The 18,387-nt window shown below is 39.0% G+C and overlaps 1 long non-coding RNA gene across 1 annotated transcript in view; it reads left to right on the top strand.

Annotated features, from left to right (window-relative positions):
• Positions 1 to 18,387, top strand: part of LOC122459936 — a 135,030-nt gene that overhangs the window by 24,373 nt on the left and 92,270 nt on the right. The gene's annotated exons all lie outside the window — the stretch shown is intronic.

Below are 18,387 nucleotides of genomic sequence, written 5' to 3'. Positions count from 1 at the left end.
ACCTTCAGTAAACATTTTCTTTACTAAAAGTTAATAGGATCCAAGTGTATAACTTTCATTGACTTTGTAACGATGTATTTGTAGAGAGCTGGTGAGTAACCTTTTTTTCCCCAGGTAAATTTCGGTAAGTGTGCACCACCTATTAAGGAGAGGAAGGTGTTGGCAGGAGGTAATAAATTCTACCCTACTGCAAGGATCTATCTATTTTAGAATGTTATACTGCCACCATAACATCTGAGCACCTTTCATATCAAATCAATGCCAATAGTGAAGTCCCTAGCTCATTCAAGGAGTCTGTGGAACTTCTCCCTGTTTAGGTAAAAACTCCACTTAGAAGCAGGTTTTCTTTTTTTATACTTTGGAAGGGTTGTGGGGAGGTTGTTGGAATAAGAGGTGTTCATATTGTGAGCATCCCTTTTCGAGGGAAGGCTTTCTCAAAGAGGAAGGTTTTATGACATTTTGTTAAGACATTCATATGCTGCATTCACCTGATCTCCTTTGGAAGATTCTTCCATAGCTGGATCCCTTGACAGAGAAAGCTTTATCCCCAGCTCTCATATACTTCACTGTGGACTTAGTGATCTCCACTGTCCTAGAGCAGTGCAGTGATTGTGGGTCTTCATAGATTGCAATTTAGAATCTTTCACTATAAACTTTTAAGTGAATTAAAGCTGTTGACTTTTTATTTAAGTTGGACTCACTTTATGTAGGAGATTCTGACTTAGGTCCTCACAATGTCAAGTGGGAATTCTGCCACAAAATGGAGACTTTTTTTATCCTTCATCTCCTATCATATTCTTCTTTAAGTTTGAATCATTAAGGCACAAAATGTGAGGTTTTTTACAGTCCTTAAAACATTCAATTGACTTTGTGGTATACTCAGCTATTGAGCTGTTATGCCTTTGTTTTCTGTACATTTCACCTTTACATCTCTATAGTGGCATGCAATCACTTTGCAAAATGTTGCTGGAGCCTATAACAGAGGAGACCCCTCACTGTATTCTCTCATGGAATCTTTACTTTAGTTGCTTCTTGTTTTTCTCCTTAATCTAAAATAATTTATTTTAGATTGAAAGTTCATCTTTTTCTTTGGGTATAGAAACAACTTTTCAATGGGATTTTTCTTTGACTAAAGACTGAGGATGGCATAATTTGCCCAAGGTTAGTGTCTTTAGTAGTTTTCACACCAATAATATACCTGCTTCATATGAATAAAATATAAACTAAACTTTTGCTTTCTAAATTGATCTTAGTTTCCCCCTCTGATTAAAAAACAAACTCTAGGGACTAATCACATGATGTTAAACACTTAAGCAATCAAAATGTTATAAATATGCATCGATTGAAATGATTTCAATTTCAACAACATTAGTGTACAGAATAAGAGAAAAATGAGTATTAAAGAGTTGATGATGTATTCTCTAATGGCTTATATTGAAAATTACTCTGGCTTTGAGTTTACCACATCTATATTTTAACCTCAATAACTTATTTTCTTACAAATGTTGCATCTTTTTAAAATACATGAGAAATTATTATTTTAATTAACCAAATATTAACAACTGATCATCTGTGGAAGACTTTGGGATCCTGTGCAATGAAAAGCACAACATAAATGTAAGGTGTTGATAACATGAATTTTATAATGTATCTAAATATGGTATTGGTGTGCAATCAAGAGTAGCTTTTTCTATAAGCAATGAAGGGGGGCGTGGAATCTAATTTCTCAATGTAACTGCATTTTCCCCTTGGACAGATACTGCATACCGTTGATTACACCTAGAAATCAATGACACTGTAATAAATGAACTTTAAATACAAAATGTCTTCTTCCTGCCATTTATGTCATTTATTCTTAAGTACACAAATACTTTGATAAATCCCTGGACAAAAGAATGCAATAGCTGAAGTATTGTTAACATATTCTAGTTTTATGAAACATCATTGAATCATGTTTTGAGTTAAACCCCAAATATAAAAATGATTTTTTTACTTTATTTTGATGTGAAAATATCCATTTAGATGTTTGTTGGTTTATGTGAAATACATGTTGCCAAAGACAAAGGATAGGAAACAAAGGAGAGAGGCTGGCTATTTATGTTACTTGGGGGACCAATGTATAATTAAAGTTTATATAGCCTTGTCAAGAAAGCATTCCAACATTTCATAGAGCAGGATAAGCCATTTGATTTATCAGAAGCATTCATCGACAAATCAGCTCCTTAACTTTTTACTTCTAGATATAATTACTGACATTTGGCCAATGCCAACACTAATAAGATCCGAAACATGATTTATTATGATCACTATAGAATTCAGAAAAGCATGTGAGATGCTAAAGCATTTAAATTACAGAGCAAAAATAAATATTTATCATACATCATTGAAACATCCCCAAGTTTGCCATTAGCCCTAAAATTGTTTAAAGTCTGAACTGTTTTGATTTGTGAAAAACACATTTGTTTTTACTGAGACTCAGACTGTTATGCAAAATCCATATGTCTGAATAGATTTGTCTACTAAGGTTGGGAATTTTAGATGAGGCTGATTCCCAGAGGTGATTATTATATTATTATTTTTCACTGTTGAATACATGCCATTATGTGACAAAAATCTAGAGGCTTTACACTCTAATTAGAATGTATGGAAATATGATATACTGAACTAAACGCTAACTGTGGTATGTAGAAATGTTTGTATAATGTCCATGGTCTGGTATTAACCCACACAGAAATTTTTGCCTAAGTTATTAAAGAACATACACTCACGGTGGTATAGTGGTTACCAAATACTGGTGTACAAACCTACGCCGGTACTTTAGGCTTTTGTGATCTGTAATCTCCCCCACTCCTCATCTACCTTCAGGTGAGATTGTTGTTCACTCTTTGTGCCAGCCAAGGATAGTATGGGGTATAAGGCACCCATTTACTCTCCTGTGTAGGCTACTTATTACCCAAGTAGAAGAGCAGTCCTTGTAGGGCTCTTTCGCATGCAGATGGAAGAAAGAATAGAAAGGAAAGAAGGATTAGAAAAGAAGCATTGCTCAGTGGTTAGGGTGATAACCTGGGAGTTGGAAGATCTGATTCCCCTCTCCCTGACTTCCTGTGTGGCCTTAGGAAAGAACTTAGTCTCTCTGTGCCTCAATTGCCCATCTGTAAAATGGAGATGACACTATTTCCTTACTGCATCTGGGGTAGTAAGAACAAATACATTAAGAATTGTGGATACTTAGATACTATGTAAAGGGAGTCATAGAAATATGTAAGATAGATAATTGGTAAGGGGCAAGCTGTGGAGTGACTGGGGACTTGACTCTGTCCCCTCTTCCCAGGTGCCAATAAGGGAAGGTAAGCAACTGCAGCAGTGGAAGTAATCTGAGCCGCTATAGGGTCCTTCGTCCACTTCTGGGGCAGCACAATCATTAGAATCATAGAGTTTAAGGCCAGGAGGAACCACTAGATCATCTAGTCTGGTCTCCTGTATATCACAGGACACCAATATCACCCAGCATCCACACACTAAACCCAACAATGGAAATAAAACCCACAAGAGATTAGACTATTATGTGCCACTGACAGAGAACAGGATAAACCAAGGTGCACATATTCTCTGACCATTACTTGGGCAGATTGTTGGCTGACAATCTTGCCTTTAATGATGAGATTTTTTTTCTGGGCCCTAGTGGGCTGCTCCTGCTCACCTCACTTGTGAGTGCTCCCAACAACTGAATTTTAGTTATTCTCATATAATAGCTATTTTGTAGTGATTTTCAAAACTTTTTCCATTATTAATTTGCGAACTTATTTTTTTTGTTGATACCTGCAGTACTCATCCAAAAGGTGGTTAATTGTTTTTAAACCAGCAGAAGGGCACCTTGTGCCAGTTTCACTGAATGCTTTCTATACTGATAAAAATTAGACTTGGGTGTTGCAATGCTGAGCAGAGCAGTGCCTGTTCCTGAGTGTTTTGCTGAAGTGTAATTTTTGGCTTGACATGGGTGAGGCCTTATTTATTGGAACACAGGATTAAAGCGGTAAATGGATCAGCAGGCTGGAAACAGAATGTCTGTACTAGCTAAGTTAAGGAGGAACAACCAGGGAACCACTTACAACAGACAAGATAACAATGGATAAAATAAGTTGGGAATATAAGGATGTGGTAAAGAGTAAGTTGTACATGGAGAGAGTGTGAATAGAGCATGCTGTACATCCTACAAAGTAACCAAGCCAATCCCAAAATATGTAATGTCTAGTAAATGCAATGTAATTTGTAAATATACATAAGATTTGCTGTGAAACTTTGGAAGTGTGATATATCCACCCCCTAAACTTGAGTCTGATTAAGGCTGCATAGCTTTGCAATACACCAAATAATAAATCCTAAGTAACAAAATTGCTGTCGGACAGAGTTCTTGTGGAACTAAGTGGAAGAGGTCTTGGGGAAACCCCAACACTAAGATCACACAGGAAGACTGGGGGGAAAACAAGGAATTGAATGCTGGTGTGCTGAGTGATCAGCTAGAACCCTAAGCACTGGACCATCCTTCCTCACTATTTCCTTACCGTCATTGTTTTTTCATGCTATTATAACAAATGATTTGATGCTAACAGATTTAATGAGAAATTTAAAAAAAATCCCCCACTATGTGTCCACATCATGAAAATAAAGATCAATATTTTCTCCCTGTACGGTCTATTGCTATTTACTGTATCAGTCATGGAAGATATTATATTTACTTATGAAGTAAGAACCCCATGGCCAAGAATAAGGATTGGACTTTTGGAGGTTAGGTTAAACATGCTTATAATGCAAATACAGTTGAATAAGCTCATTTTAATTAATATATTTCTTTCTTTAATTATTCCCTCCAGTCGTAGGACAGACCGTTCCACCTCAAATTGTCACACATTGCTTTTACAATGAAGTCTTCTATCTGCATAAATTAATTAGGTGATAGCCTACATTTCAACTATCTGAAGTAAATGACACAGGGTATAATTAAGAGTAAACAAAACTTGTCCCTAAATTCTATGAGGTCATGTACACTCAGATTATAACAACTCTGTTGGGCACTAACCTATTTGCCTACTAATTGTGCCTCATAAAAGCAATATACCTACACTGATTAATTTTACTTGGAGAAAATACTGCAGCTTAATTAAGTGATCCAGTCTAAATAAAGACAGCCTTTTTAAAGTAACCCTGCAGGAATAGAACGGTTCCATCTAAAAGCATTAGCCAAACACAATATAAATGAGGTTAAACCACACAAAATCCTTGTTGCCCACATATGGTCCTATTACAAGCACTGAGATTTACGTATTTTAAAGAAAATCAAAATGTTCTTTACTAACAGGGAGACTTCCCCACCCCCACGCTTGCCTTTTAAGTATCAGAGTATCGCCACATGGTTAGTGATAAACTTCTAATCTTCATTCTGAAATTCATTGCTGTATTATTGCAGGCTGGCTACTGGTAGAATTAGGTAAACCAAGCAGCATTTCCTTATTTGAATATCTGTTACTAATATGAAACTCAATCTAATTTCTCAAAATTTTTGCCATAAGTATCACAGTTGCCAAAGAGGAAGATCACAAACTCTATAACTACTCCACAAGGTTCACAAAATTTCAAGTGAATCCAGGCTCATTTTCACATGAACTCGAGCTACTATGTAGGACTAAGAATGAATGGACACAAATCAGACGTCAAGAATTATAACATTCAAAAACCAGTTGGAGAACACTTCAATCTCTCTGGTCACTCGATCACAGACCTAAGAGTGGCTATACTTCAACAAAAAAGCTTCAAAAACAGACTCCAACGAGAGACTGCTGAATTGGAATTAATTTGCAAACTGGATACAATTAATTTAGGCTTGAATAGAGACTGGGAATGGATGAGTCATTACACAAAGTAAAACTATTTCCCCATGGTATTTCTCCCTCCCACCCCACCCCCCACTGTTCCTCTGATATTCTTGTTAACTGCTGGAATTAGCCTACCTTGCTTGTCACCATGAAAGGTTTTCCTCCTTTCCCCCCCCCTGCTGCTGGTGATAGCTTATCTTAAGTGATCACTCTCCTTACAGTGTGTATGATAAACCCATTGTTTCATGTTCTCTGTGTGTGTGTATATAAATCTCTCCTTTGTTTTTTCCACCAAATGCATCCGATGAAGTGAGCTGTAGCTCACGAAAGCTTATGCTCTAATAAATTTGTTAGTCTCTAAGGTGCCACAAGTACTCCTTTTCTTTTTGCGAATACAGACTAACACGGCTGCTACTCTGAAACCTATGTAGGACTAAAATTTTAGATGAACTGAGAGCAAACTTTTTTTTTTCATGGATATGCTCTGGAAAAGAGGAGTGACATAGTCTGAACATTATTTGAGGAAGATAACAATGTGTTAAGGGTCTGGGTACCCAGTCCCCCAACTTCTCTTCTTGCAGCCCCCAGTTATGTGGGACAGTAGGATAGCTGAGCCTTCTGGAGGTCTTATGTAAAAGACTACTACTTTGGGGAAGTCTCACAGCAGTAGCAAAGGTGCACCTCAATATCTCCACTTGCTGCCTGATTACCTTCTGAGAACTATCACTTTCCTGAAGCAATCAAGTTTCTTTAATGGGACTGGTAGAACTTGAGACTTTTTTTTTTCAAATGACAGCCTTTGTCTTCTGAAATTCGGTAGCAATTCGGTAGCATAGCAAGTTTACAATTTACCTGTATTGCTATTTATATTGTCCTAATTCAACATTATCAGTCCTGCTTAACCAGCCCACCTTTACATACCCTTCATTGGAAACATGGAGAAATATACATTAAAATTCAAAAATACAAAATCATACCCTTTTCTACATCTCTATCCCTCCCTACCCTTTTCCCCTGTCCATTGATTATTTTTTTCATTTTATTAAGTCTATACTTAGGTTTCAGTCTTGTAGACACTTATGCACATGTTTAGCTCTACTCATCTGTAGCACCAGTGAACTGAATAGGACTATGCATGTGAGTAAAGTTAATCATGAGCATAAGTGTTTGCAAGAGTCAGGGGTTTAGATTTTAATTTCTGTTGGACAGGGCATATGCCTTCTGTTTGGAATTAGCATACTTTGAGTGCTACATACATATTTAAAATTAAAAAAATATTCAGCTATTGGATATTTTGCTGCCCAGCCTTTATCTACTAATAGAGTAAAACGATAGAACTTGAGGCTGTGGCACCAGATGGGAATACAGCAGAATAGACTTCATAGCTCAGAACAAGAATTTTGTGATGAACTTTGTATTACAGAATATAGACATTTCTATCTCTGGTACTTATGTGGCTCCTGTTATTGTGGTACCTTAACATCTCACAGACTTTGATGTGATTATCCTCACAACACCCCTGTGAGGTAGGGAAGTATACATTCCTTGATTAGGATATACTTATGCTTAGATATCCCTTTTAAGTGTCCATCCATTAGGATAGTACAGATTATTACCTCCAGTGTGCCAGGCCCATACTGCAAACTGGTGCAGAGGTGAGTGGACCCATGGCCACACCTCCTGGTTTCCTTTTCAGATGATTTGCTCCCAGAAGAATAAAGTTATCACTGCTCCCAGGGTCTGTTATTGTGATCAGCACTCATACTGGCCCCTCCGTTAGGGGAGGGGGCCAATAATATTGACAACTCTCTCAATTCTATTGCAAGTCTCACGGTATTAGGTATTTTCCTAAAATCCCTGCTCCTGGAATCAGGTGACTACTGGAGAAATCTCAGACGGGGAGGAGTAAGCAAATTCCTTTGCCTCATAGATCATAAAAACCTTGGGAAAGTAAACCATAAGGGCTCAAAAACCAAAAGAAACATAAGAAGAACCCATACTTTATTATTTTTCAAATCTTATGATTTTTTGGGGGGGGGTCTGACTCTCATGATTTTTTTTAATGCTTCCAGTTGGCCATACTAACACAATCAGAACCTAAAAGATATACTCAAGGCATGAATTTGTGCCAAAGCTGGGCTTTTAATTAAGGAATTCTGGGTTCCCAGATCATTCTGAAATTTTGCTATAAATATAACCTGATTCTGTAGGGGTCTGTCTGGCACACTGGTTATGTGTGTTACAGGAAACGGTTGCAAACAGTTAAGACAAGAAATGTTGGTAATATTTATAACTCTGTATTTAAATGGCAGAGCACTTCACAATTTTATCTAATCACCAGAGCATCATGTTCTGTTGAAAATAATAATGTGCTTCATTTCTTGTGCTGAAGGGAAATTGTTGTTAAATTTCTGTTATAAAAAGCATTAGGTTTGCCCTATAAACTTTTCCACAGATTAAAATAAAAGTTGATAAATCAATTGTTGCTATTTTTAATTGGAAACTTAACTTCTTAAAAGGACACATTACAGAACTAATGCAAATTACACATAATTAATATTTCAAGTAAAGCATTGTAAATGTAGCACAATAGAACAAAACTGTTGAATTGTTTTACATTTATAGGCCATTATTTTTCAGCTAACTTGATGTCCTCTTTGCACTGCAGCATGGCACAACAGGGGTGTTAAGCTGTCCCAAGTACCCTACAGTGGCTGCCTGTATGCTAATCCCTTCCCTGTCCCTCCTAGAATACAGATTTATTAGAATCATGATCTGAGTTTCTTGTAGTCCAACCAATCTGCAGGTGTGTAACAGCCCTATCAGGGTGTACCTATCTGGTATAAGTTAGAGGAGCCCTGAGACTTCTCTGACTCATCCTGGAGGCTAGCACTAGGAGATTGCAAAGGTGACTTTAAATTACATCCCAGTCCTGTTCCTGCTTAATATTTCATCTGTAGATTGTAGTTGCTTTTAGAAAGGGAGCTAAGTATAATCTCTATTTTACAGACCAGATAATGGTAGTACTAAAACATAGGTGTAGTTTGATTTCTATATTTGCGGGGGTGAGGCTCAGTGCGGGCATCTGGAGAGGGTGGGAGTGCTCTGGGGTGTGTGTCTGGGTGTTTCTGGAGGGTCCAGATGCATTGGGGATGGGCAGATGTGGGGGAGCAGCTCCCCATACAGTGACTCCTCCCCCCTCAGCTGAGGCGTGATGGAGGCAGGAAGCGGGGATGGAGCTTCCTGCAGCTGTGGGAGGTTCCTGGAAGTGGGTCTGACTCTGTCCCTGCTGCTCTGTGCTGGAGAAAAGGAAATCCCATCCTTCTCCCCCCCACCTACACCCCCTCAGCTGGGCTTAGCGGCTGAGCCAAGCACAGGATTCCCCCAGGAATAATTCGCTCTGTCTCTCACCTGGGCTTGACACAGTCAATGCTGTATGCTGCACAAATGCTTTGGAAGAAGCTCAACCGCCTGGCTCTCCTCACTGAAAATGGCCCCAAGCTGGAGCTCTGCTGTGAGGGTCACTACTCTGCTGCTCTCCCCTTACACAACCCACATGGGGAAACTGCCCTGCAGGCACAGAGGACCTGGCATTACCACTTGCCCCCCTCAAAAATTCCCCTGTGCCCCTCTGGAGGTTGGGGGGAGGAAGTGGCAATGCCAGGTGCTCTGTGCACATGGGGCAGTTTCCCCACATGGGCTATGTTGCAATGGCAACTAGCCTTCTAACCATGAGCCAACAGACTGACCTTATGGTGCGTCTTCAGCGTTGTTCTTTCCTGCAACTTTTGCTCTTTTCTCCAGGTTCTATGAAGGCTGGTACAAACATAGCAGACAGTCTGAGAAGGAGACATGGAGGCATGAGCATGCATGCCTGCAAGCTACAAGGCAGCTGCTGTCTCTAATGTTAGGCCTACAACCCTTGATAGTGTCCATTTTGTAAACAAATACTCTTATAATGAATCGAAATCACATGCAAATGACTTTTGCACATCAATGCTACGATGAAAAAAAAACCCTGGAATGACTTACAATGGATTAATCAATAACATAATGGTTCCTTTGTTATGGATAAGTATATACTCTGGTGAGCAGTTTAGGCACTAAGCTGTGAAGTGAAGCTGAGATGCTTTGTTCCCTGAACTGAGAGTGTCAGTGTAAGTATTAATTTATAGTCAAGCCAAGCATAGACATTTGGAAATTCCTTTTCTTCACTATCAGGTAAATATACCAAAGAAAATATCCACTACCTCTAAGACAAGTGGGTAACTCCTTGGAGAGAGAATTAAGCATTACTGAACATTCCATAATGGTCAGAAATGGAACTGTGCAGTGTACATAGAGTGGAATTTGCTAGTGATACAAAAAGCTAGTGAAAAGCCCCTGGAGGGCCCTCTGCACCATCTAAATCCCTGAGTGGGGCATTGGGGACTAGAGTCCTGTCTTCTTCAAGATCCCTCGAACACTGTGGCCTCACCATTGAGATTACCATGAGGAATGATGAAGAAGCCAGACCAGCCTAGGGCCATGACATCTATAGTCCAGTATATGAGGAGACCCAGCACCTGGTGGATAAGTGGTACAGAGAGGTTGAGGTTACTCCTCTATTGCATAGAATGGAGCAACTGTCATAAGGCATCTGGGCTTCAGCTTCCCATCCAGGACTAGATGTGGGAGGGTGAAGAGATGTATTTCAGCTCCTCATCCCACCCACATTTCACCCATGTATAGCCTGATTCTTGGAACTTATGCAGGCAGAATAAATTTTACCCTTATTCAATAAAATCAGATTTTATTCAACATGAAAGTCTCCTCTCTTTCAGCTTCTCAGTGACAGCTGTCAGAACCCATCAACATTCAGCACAAGATTATAAAGCTAATAGTCATCTTGTAATATCAAAACTAAATGGACTGGTGAAACTCAAAATGAAATACTATTATTGAAAAGATTCTTTTGTCTGGTGCTTTGTGCAGTGGGGGAAAATGGTTTAAATCTTGACTCTTTTAAATGTTGTGTTATAAATGAATGCTGACAAGATTAAACAAATGTACTTTTGACTTGAACCCCCACTGGCAAGGTTTTCTTCATCTCTTTTTGACTTCTCAAATTTATATTATTCAATATTCTGCACAAAGATTCCTTGACTGTAGGTTCATGACCCAAAGCTGGGTTGGTGAGCAGAAGGGGGATACAGTACTAGTGGGGTAGTGACTAGATTTTTTTTAAGACTCCTTTCCCCCCACCCCCCATCCCTCCCTCCATCATTCTGAATTTAACCCTTGATAATGCTGCTGAGTTTTAGCCTGTCATCCTTTATCGGCTAATAGTGTGCCTGTATACAAGCATGCCTGACCATCACAATAACATAATAATTGTCACAGTCCTGGGAATCAATGCATCTCTGTTCCCTTCATGGACTTCTCAAGATTCCTTTAGGACTCAGGACTCTAATAGTCACTTTTCCCAGAGTGAGAACCCACTTCCTCTCTCTCTCTAGATCTGAGTTTGGGGGCTGCAGGACCCTTGCAACTCATTGTGCTTATCCTAGTAGGTCTGATTTTTGTCTCATAGGCTTGCTGAACAAGGTAAAACCATGAAATGTTACTTCCCCACCAGAGGCGAATCTCCATAACCAGCACAGGGAATTTGCATTATTTATTCTCGACTCCCACCCCTGTTGACTCCAGATTCCACACGAAACACACACAGAGATCCAAGAATACAAAGATACATGTACCACTTATTGATACAATATGAATATCCCAGTTGTGCATAGCATCTGGCACATCTCAATAGCTGAATACAATAGTCTTTGAAGTTTATACTCTAAGATCTCACATCTGCCACAAATACCTAGGTCTAGTCTTTAGTAGATCTCAAAGAGCTTTGCAAAGGAGTCCTTATGCATGTACTCATACACATACACACTCACCTGTGGGTGTAGCCAATAAAGTGTTACTTTTACGGACATTTGCAGCCAGCCAGCATTGGGCCACAGTGCTCACTTCCACAGTAATTAGACCAGCAGGGATGGATAGGAACTAATTTGTTGCAGCTGTCTCTGGCACATCACTGAGACTGCTGACCACCTATGACTGTGCAAGTTAAGGTTAGGGAGCAGGTGAGGCTCCTCAGTAGACTGCAGAAGCAATGTTAGCATTTTGGGGTGATTCTGTTAAACAATTATTTTAACAGCCTCATGCCAAAAGTAAAAAACTCCATTCTATGCACAGTGATCATACAGTTTAACAAAGCAGCAGCTTGAAGACAATGGGGAAGGCTAGCAAGGTGGTTCTTTGGAACATTGCCCAGCTATAATTTGTATTCATTATATAGAAAGAGCATGTGAGTAGTAGTATCCTTAAGTCCCCCAACACCACCTTTCTGTACAAACTCATCTGGGATCTCCTCAAAGTGCAGGAATTTGTAGCTATGGTTTTCACATATCCCAGATCTTGGGTGGCTGACTTATGAACAATGAACTTTATGTTCACCAAAAGTTGGTTTCACTCAGCTGCTTGGTTGTAGGGAGAAAACATGGGATGCCTATTCAATGGGCTCTGGATTAAAAACATTTATGTTGTACCAAACTGGGGATAATGTGGCATTAATGCTTGACAGTGTTGTCATATGATCAGCCCATGAAATTTTATTTCTAAAAAAAATTAGCTTAATTTTTTGTTATCTTTTGGATTCCGAATATTCAGAGCTGCTGAGAGAGGCTTTAAAAGTTCTGATAGATTTTGCCTTAAAATACTGTTGAGAAATATGATTTTTGACTTTACATTACTTGAAAAATGAATTGGTCTCATTGCGGAAGATTAAATCTCTTTCTAAGCAGCATTAAGGCACATATAGATATGCTTTGTTCATTAAAAAAGTATAACCTTTACAGAGTATTTTATTTATCAAATAAAATTGATTTGTGCAACACATTGCAAATAATACAGTTATGAATACTTCAATAGCACAATCACACATGTATCTTATCCATAGTTGATATTTTGCAGTATAAGACTGATTGTGTTACACTAGACTTATATTGGTGTAACTGTACTGATTTTGAGTAAGGCAAATAGGCTCTGGTGTCAATTAAATTTTAAAAAATTCCCCTTCCTCCAAAATGTAAATACAGCTTCAATCTCAACTGTCCTAACCTTCTTTTATCATTTTATTCTCTAATAAGATTTTGGCATGCTCACAAAAGGCCTCCTTGTAACAACTGTCTTACACAAAATTTGTAACTTCCTTCTTCCAGATCCCGTTCCCAACTCATTTGTTGCTGAGACATCCACAAAACATCATCCCTTATCACAGGACATAGTGCAGTTGTGATTGGATGGTATAACAGATGTAGAGGTTTTCAATGAATGGAAAGAAGCGTTGTTAATTAAATTGTGGTTTAGGAAGGAGTTTTTAAATTGTAGCATAGCTGTGATTTGATGTTAGAGAATTATGTTTGTAGGACTTGATAGAATCATGAACTTAGAATCAGTGTCTAAATGAGACTGATCACTTTTTTTATTTCAACTCCTTATGTACATAGACTTTAAGGCCAGAAGAAACCATTGTGATCATCTAGTATGACCTGTTACTTTAATATTCTTGGATGACAATTATCCCCAGTTTGGCCCCAGTAAGCTGTTTTCATTTGATTTCCACCTTGGATGTGGTAATTTCTCCCTCCATATCCTTATTTCCATTAGTCATCCTGGCACTATCCCTAAGCTCCTTGCTACCCTTATTAAAAACTGAGGCAAAGGATTTGTTTAGGTTTTGGGCCATGCCTAGATTATCTCTAATCTCCACCCCATTATCAGTGTTTAGCAATCCCACTTCTTTCTTTTTATTTATATGGTTGTAGAACCTTTTACTACTAGTTTTAATTTCCTTTACAAGGTCCAACTCTGCTTGGCATTGGACAGTCCTCAATTTTTCCCTACATTTTTCTGATCTCCAAGATCCTTGGTGATCTTTCCCATCTTCCATTCCTTATAGGCTTTCTACTTTCTCTTAACCTGTTTTGAGATGCTTGCTCATCCAGTTTGGTCTGCAAACCTTCTCTTTGATTTCCCCCTCTTGCTTGGGGGGCTTCAGACAGCTTCTACATTTGGACTTAAAATAACTCCAGACCTTTTCCATAGTCAGATACTAGAGTTCTTCAGTCCAATCCACTTTCCTAACTAATTCCCCCCCCCTTTTTTAAGTTTGCCCTTTTGAAATCAATAACCCTAATTGTAGACCTATTTTTGTTTCTTTCTGTTAAGTTTAAACTGAATTAGCTTATGAAACTCAAACCCAGGCTCTCCTTTACAACCAATTCTTCTATGAAGTACTCATTACTTACCAGTATTTCATCTAATATGGCATCACCTCTTGTTGGTTTGGCAACTATTTGTGAATAAATCTGTCTCTATCACATCCAGAAGTATACATTGTTAGTAGCATTTGTTCTCCAATCTATATCTAGAAAATTAAAGTCTCCCATAATCACGCAATTCCCAGTAATATTTATTTAATTTAAAATATTAAGGAAGTCTCTATCCCTATCCAGGATCCACCTGGGGATCCGTAGCAGACCCCAAGCACTATCCCAGTGAGGCCTCTTGTTCCTTCATCCCCACAGTGATTTTGAGCTAAACAGATAGATTTTATCTATTCCATCATTTCTGATTTCTTTATTCTACATCATCATTAATATTCAATGTTCTTTCACAACCTTTTTCTCTTTCTGTCTTTCCTGAAGAGCACATAGCCTTCAATACCTGTATTCTAGTCATGACACTATTCCACCATCTTTCTTTTATCCCCATAATATCTGGTTTCATTTCCTGCCCCAGTTGTTCTCGTTCCTCCATTTTGTTACCCAGGGTCTTTGCATTTGTGTACAAACATCTTAGTTGTTTCTGCTTGGCTTTACTTAGATCCCTCACTGATTTGGTACAGTCATTCTACTACCAATATCACCTATGTGTCTGTTAGGGTCATTTGTATTGGCACTATCTTTCCTTTTGATGTCCCGTTCTCCTACCCTCTGTTGTTCCTTTCTTCACTGTTGTTTACTCTTACTTGATTTTCCTCCTGCTCAATGTTAGAATGAGGTGTAGAGATTACATGACTATCTCTCAACCATGTCCTCTGAATTCCTAGTTAAAGCTCTTTTAATTAGTTGTGCCAACCTCCATCCCAGAATTCTATTTCCCTCCCTGCTCAGGTGGAGTCCATCCCATAAGAGCAGTCCTCTGTCCATGAATTGCTCTCAGTGATTGAGATCCCTCTTTACAGTGCCACAGCCTAAGTCATGTGTTGCGTCACCTATGATCTTGTCCACTAGTGACAGATAACATCCCACTGAAAATAATTTCTTTAAACATCTTCCCCAGCCTGGCATAGTCTCCCATGAAGGAAGGCCGATCAATCCCAGATGGACTATTAAGAAACTTTGAAGAAGACAAAAGACTTTGTTTACTCATCTTCATGGGTTGGGAATGGTGGGAAGAGTCATGCAAGCTCAGAGCAGAAGGAGGGAAGGGAATCTTTTTTCATACGGTGAGAGTAGAACAGTGGAAACAACAGCATGACTACAGTTGGCCCTTAAGTTCTTTTATATCTTATCCAGTCCTGAGTAAATGTAGACATGTGAATGGCTACGCCGCTTCCAGGAGGAACATAAATGGGATGAACCATCTATGATGTATCTCACAGTTTGCAGTATGCCACAATCCTTCACTTTCCATCTATGGTGTAATTATGCACATCTTCCATGTTGGGTGTTAATATGGTTTAGACCTGTCTACTCACACTATCGGGAGAAGTCTAGCACATGGACAGTTGTGTTGTCTATTAGATTATTGTTTTGGTACATCGGCAGCTGACCAGGCTTCAGACAATCTTCTGTGAATATCCCTATCTTCTGGAAGCAGGGCTGTGGCACGAGATCTTGATTTTTAGTCAGGGGCAACGAGGGTATTCTAGATCATGGTGGAGTGGTAGTGTGCTATTTGCCATGATCTTTGTGTTCCCTGTCACATCATCTTGTCAGATATTTGCTGGTGCAAAGTTAGCTATTGGTATTGGCTATGGAAGTAGAATTTATGTGAGAATAGGACTAATTATACACAGAGCAACGTTAATTTCAATGTCTGCTAAAATGGTGTGTAGGCTTCCACTTCAAACAGGGACACAATATTTCATAGTGGAATGGATCAGGACTAATGTTGATGTTTGGAAAGAGTGGGAGTCATGTCCCCAGGATGTTCCTGCAAGTTTCTGTATGATGATGACCCTTGCTTTCATTTTTTTTCCTTGGTTTGCTCAAGATAGCAACAGAAGCTGAGCATGCAGTCCAGGGTTATCCCCAGATACTGAGGATTATGTTCATGCATCAACGGAGACCCACATAAATTGATGTTTAATTTCTTCTTGGCCTGGGTATTATTCAAATGGAAAGTGGAGACCACTATTTTTGAGGCATTTGGCTATAACCACCATGCCTTAAAATGGGTTTCTAGTGTGTTTAGGTCCCGTTCCAGAGTTTACTCAGGTTTCAAATGAGGAAGGCTGTGTAGCCAGCTCGATGTCATCTGTGTACATGAACTTGTAGAAGGATGTTGGTGGAATTTCACTGATATAGAGGTTGAAAAGTGCTGGAGCTAGAATGGATCCTGGCAGGAGTCCATTGTTCAGTCTTCATGGGTTGCTGACATCACCAAGATACACCATGAATGTATGGTTGCTCAGTATTTCTGCGATGAACCTAATTCTAGGGCATAAGGGCCTGGCTATTGCAAGTTTTAGTAGAAGTCTCTTCCAGCATACTGTATCATATGCTGAACTAAGATCAACAATGCTGTTGCTCTTTATAGTTAGTGTTGGTAGCATCTTCTATATAGCTGGTCCATGGAAAGACTTGGTCACAATACTTTCTGACTATTCTGAAGCCAGCTTGTTGTTTGGAGACTAGTTCCTCTACCAATGACTTCATTCTGAAAAGTAGAAGTCATTCCAATAGCTTATAGCAGTCACTGCTATAGGTCTATAACTTCACACTAGTTGCATCTTTTCCTGGTTTGAGAAAGGCAATAATTTTTGCTGCTTTCTATTCTTTCGGTATTCTCCCTGAAGAATGGGTGTTGGTAAAGAAAGCAGTTAGCCATTTTCTTTCTCTTGGGCTTAAATGCTTTAGCAATTCAGTGAATGTGTCATCAAGCCCTGCTGCTTTTTCAAACTTAATTTGGGTGATATCATTGTCAACCACCTCCACTGAGAAGGGCACAGAAAATTGGGCAAATGGTTGGTATTGTTTGAGGGTATTATAGAGTTCTTTATAGACTTTCTACTTAGCGCTTTTGTCAACGGGGATGTTTGAGTTGGCAATTAGTTGCTCAGCTATGGCATCTGGGCTTTATAGGAGCTTATAGGCTGCAGGCACCACTCCACCAAGGGTGTGGATGGAAGGGAATAAAAACCCCTAACACAAAGGAAATGTATCTTTATATTTCTTGGAATCCTGATGGTAACATTTACTAGGCATAAGAAAAAGATCCCCAGTTCTTAGCCAGGGTTAGCCCTAAAGGACACACAAAACTTGCTTATTATAGAAGCTTCTATTACTTATTGAAATAGGATTGGAACTCATTTCTCTCTCTCTCTCTCTCTCTCTCTCTCCCTCCCTCTCTCTCTCTCAAAATGTTAACCTGCTTTAACTTTGTACTTTCTGGCTTCCTTTCCCTATAGAATTTTTAGATAGTTTATAAGTTTGACTACAAGCATTGCCTTTTGGTGAGAGAGCTAAAGTGTATTTGACCTGGAGTAAGTGACGGAGTCCTTTGGATGTTGCTGTGATCCTTGGTGTAAGGGACCATCTCTCACAAAGGTTGGCTTATCTGGGTGGCAAGATAGATCAGAGTACCCACTACAGTTATAGTGCCTGAAGAGTTTACACTTGATCATTGGTAGGTGAAATCTAAGTTCAGAACTCACACAACCAATTTTATGTTTTGTGCCCTAGTTCTTAACAGTCACACTCTTGAGTTACTGAAGGACAGCTTAATAGTGGCTCCTACTGTGAACCCTTATATGTGGCATAAACCACCTTGTCATATCATTTCCACTTGAGATAGGTGAGAGAGACAGGAGAAGTGATGAGAAAGAGAAGAAGTATTTAAAGTGGTGGTTTGCTGTTATTGCAATTGAAAATTTTAGGTGAGTAGAGAAAGAAATTACATAAAACGAAGTCATCTAAATATAATAGCCATAGGCATTTGAAAATAAATGGATATTGAATTTTACCCTTTCATTTACATAAATATATTTGAAATTAGAATAAATGAGCAGCTTTACTTTCTACTTGCCAGAGGTGACTGTCACAAGCCTCTGTATAAATGAAGTGGGGTTGGCAGACTCTTGCTGTAAATTCCCCATGGCATATGGTTCACACACAGGCATCAGATTTGGTAAGGCTCATATCCTTATCCTGTAGGAAGGAGGAGGATCAGCCTCATAATGGACACTTAA

This window comes from Dermochelys coriacea, chromosome 4 (genome assembly GCF_009764565.3).
Source record: "Dermochelys coriacea isolate rDerCor1 chromosome 4, rDerCor1.pri.v4, whole genome shotgun sequence".
NCBI classification, from domain to species: Eukaryota; Metazoa; Chordata; order Testudines; family Dermochelyidae; genus Dermochelys; species Dermochelys coriacea.
The sequence above is the reverse complement of the archived record's forward strand: the minus strand, read 5'-3'. Positions and strand labels throughout refer to the sequence as shown.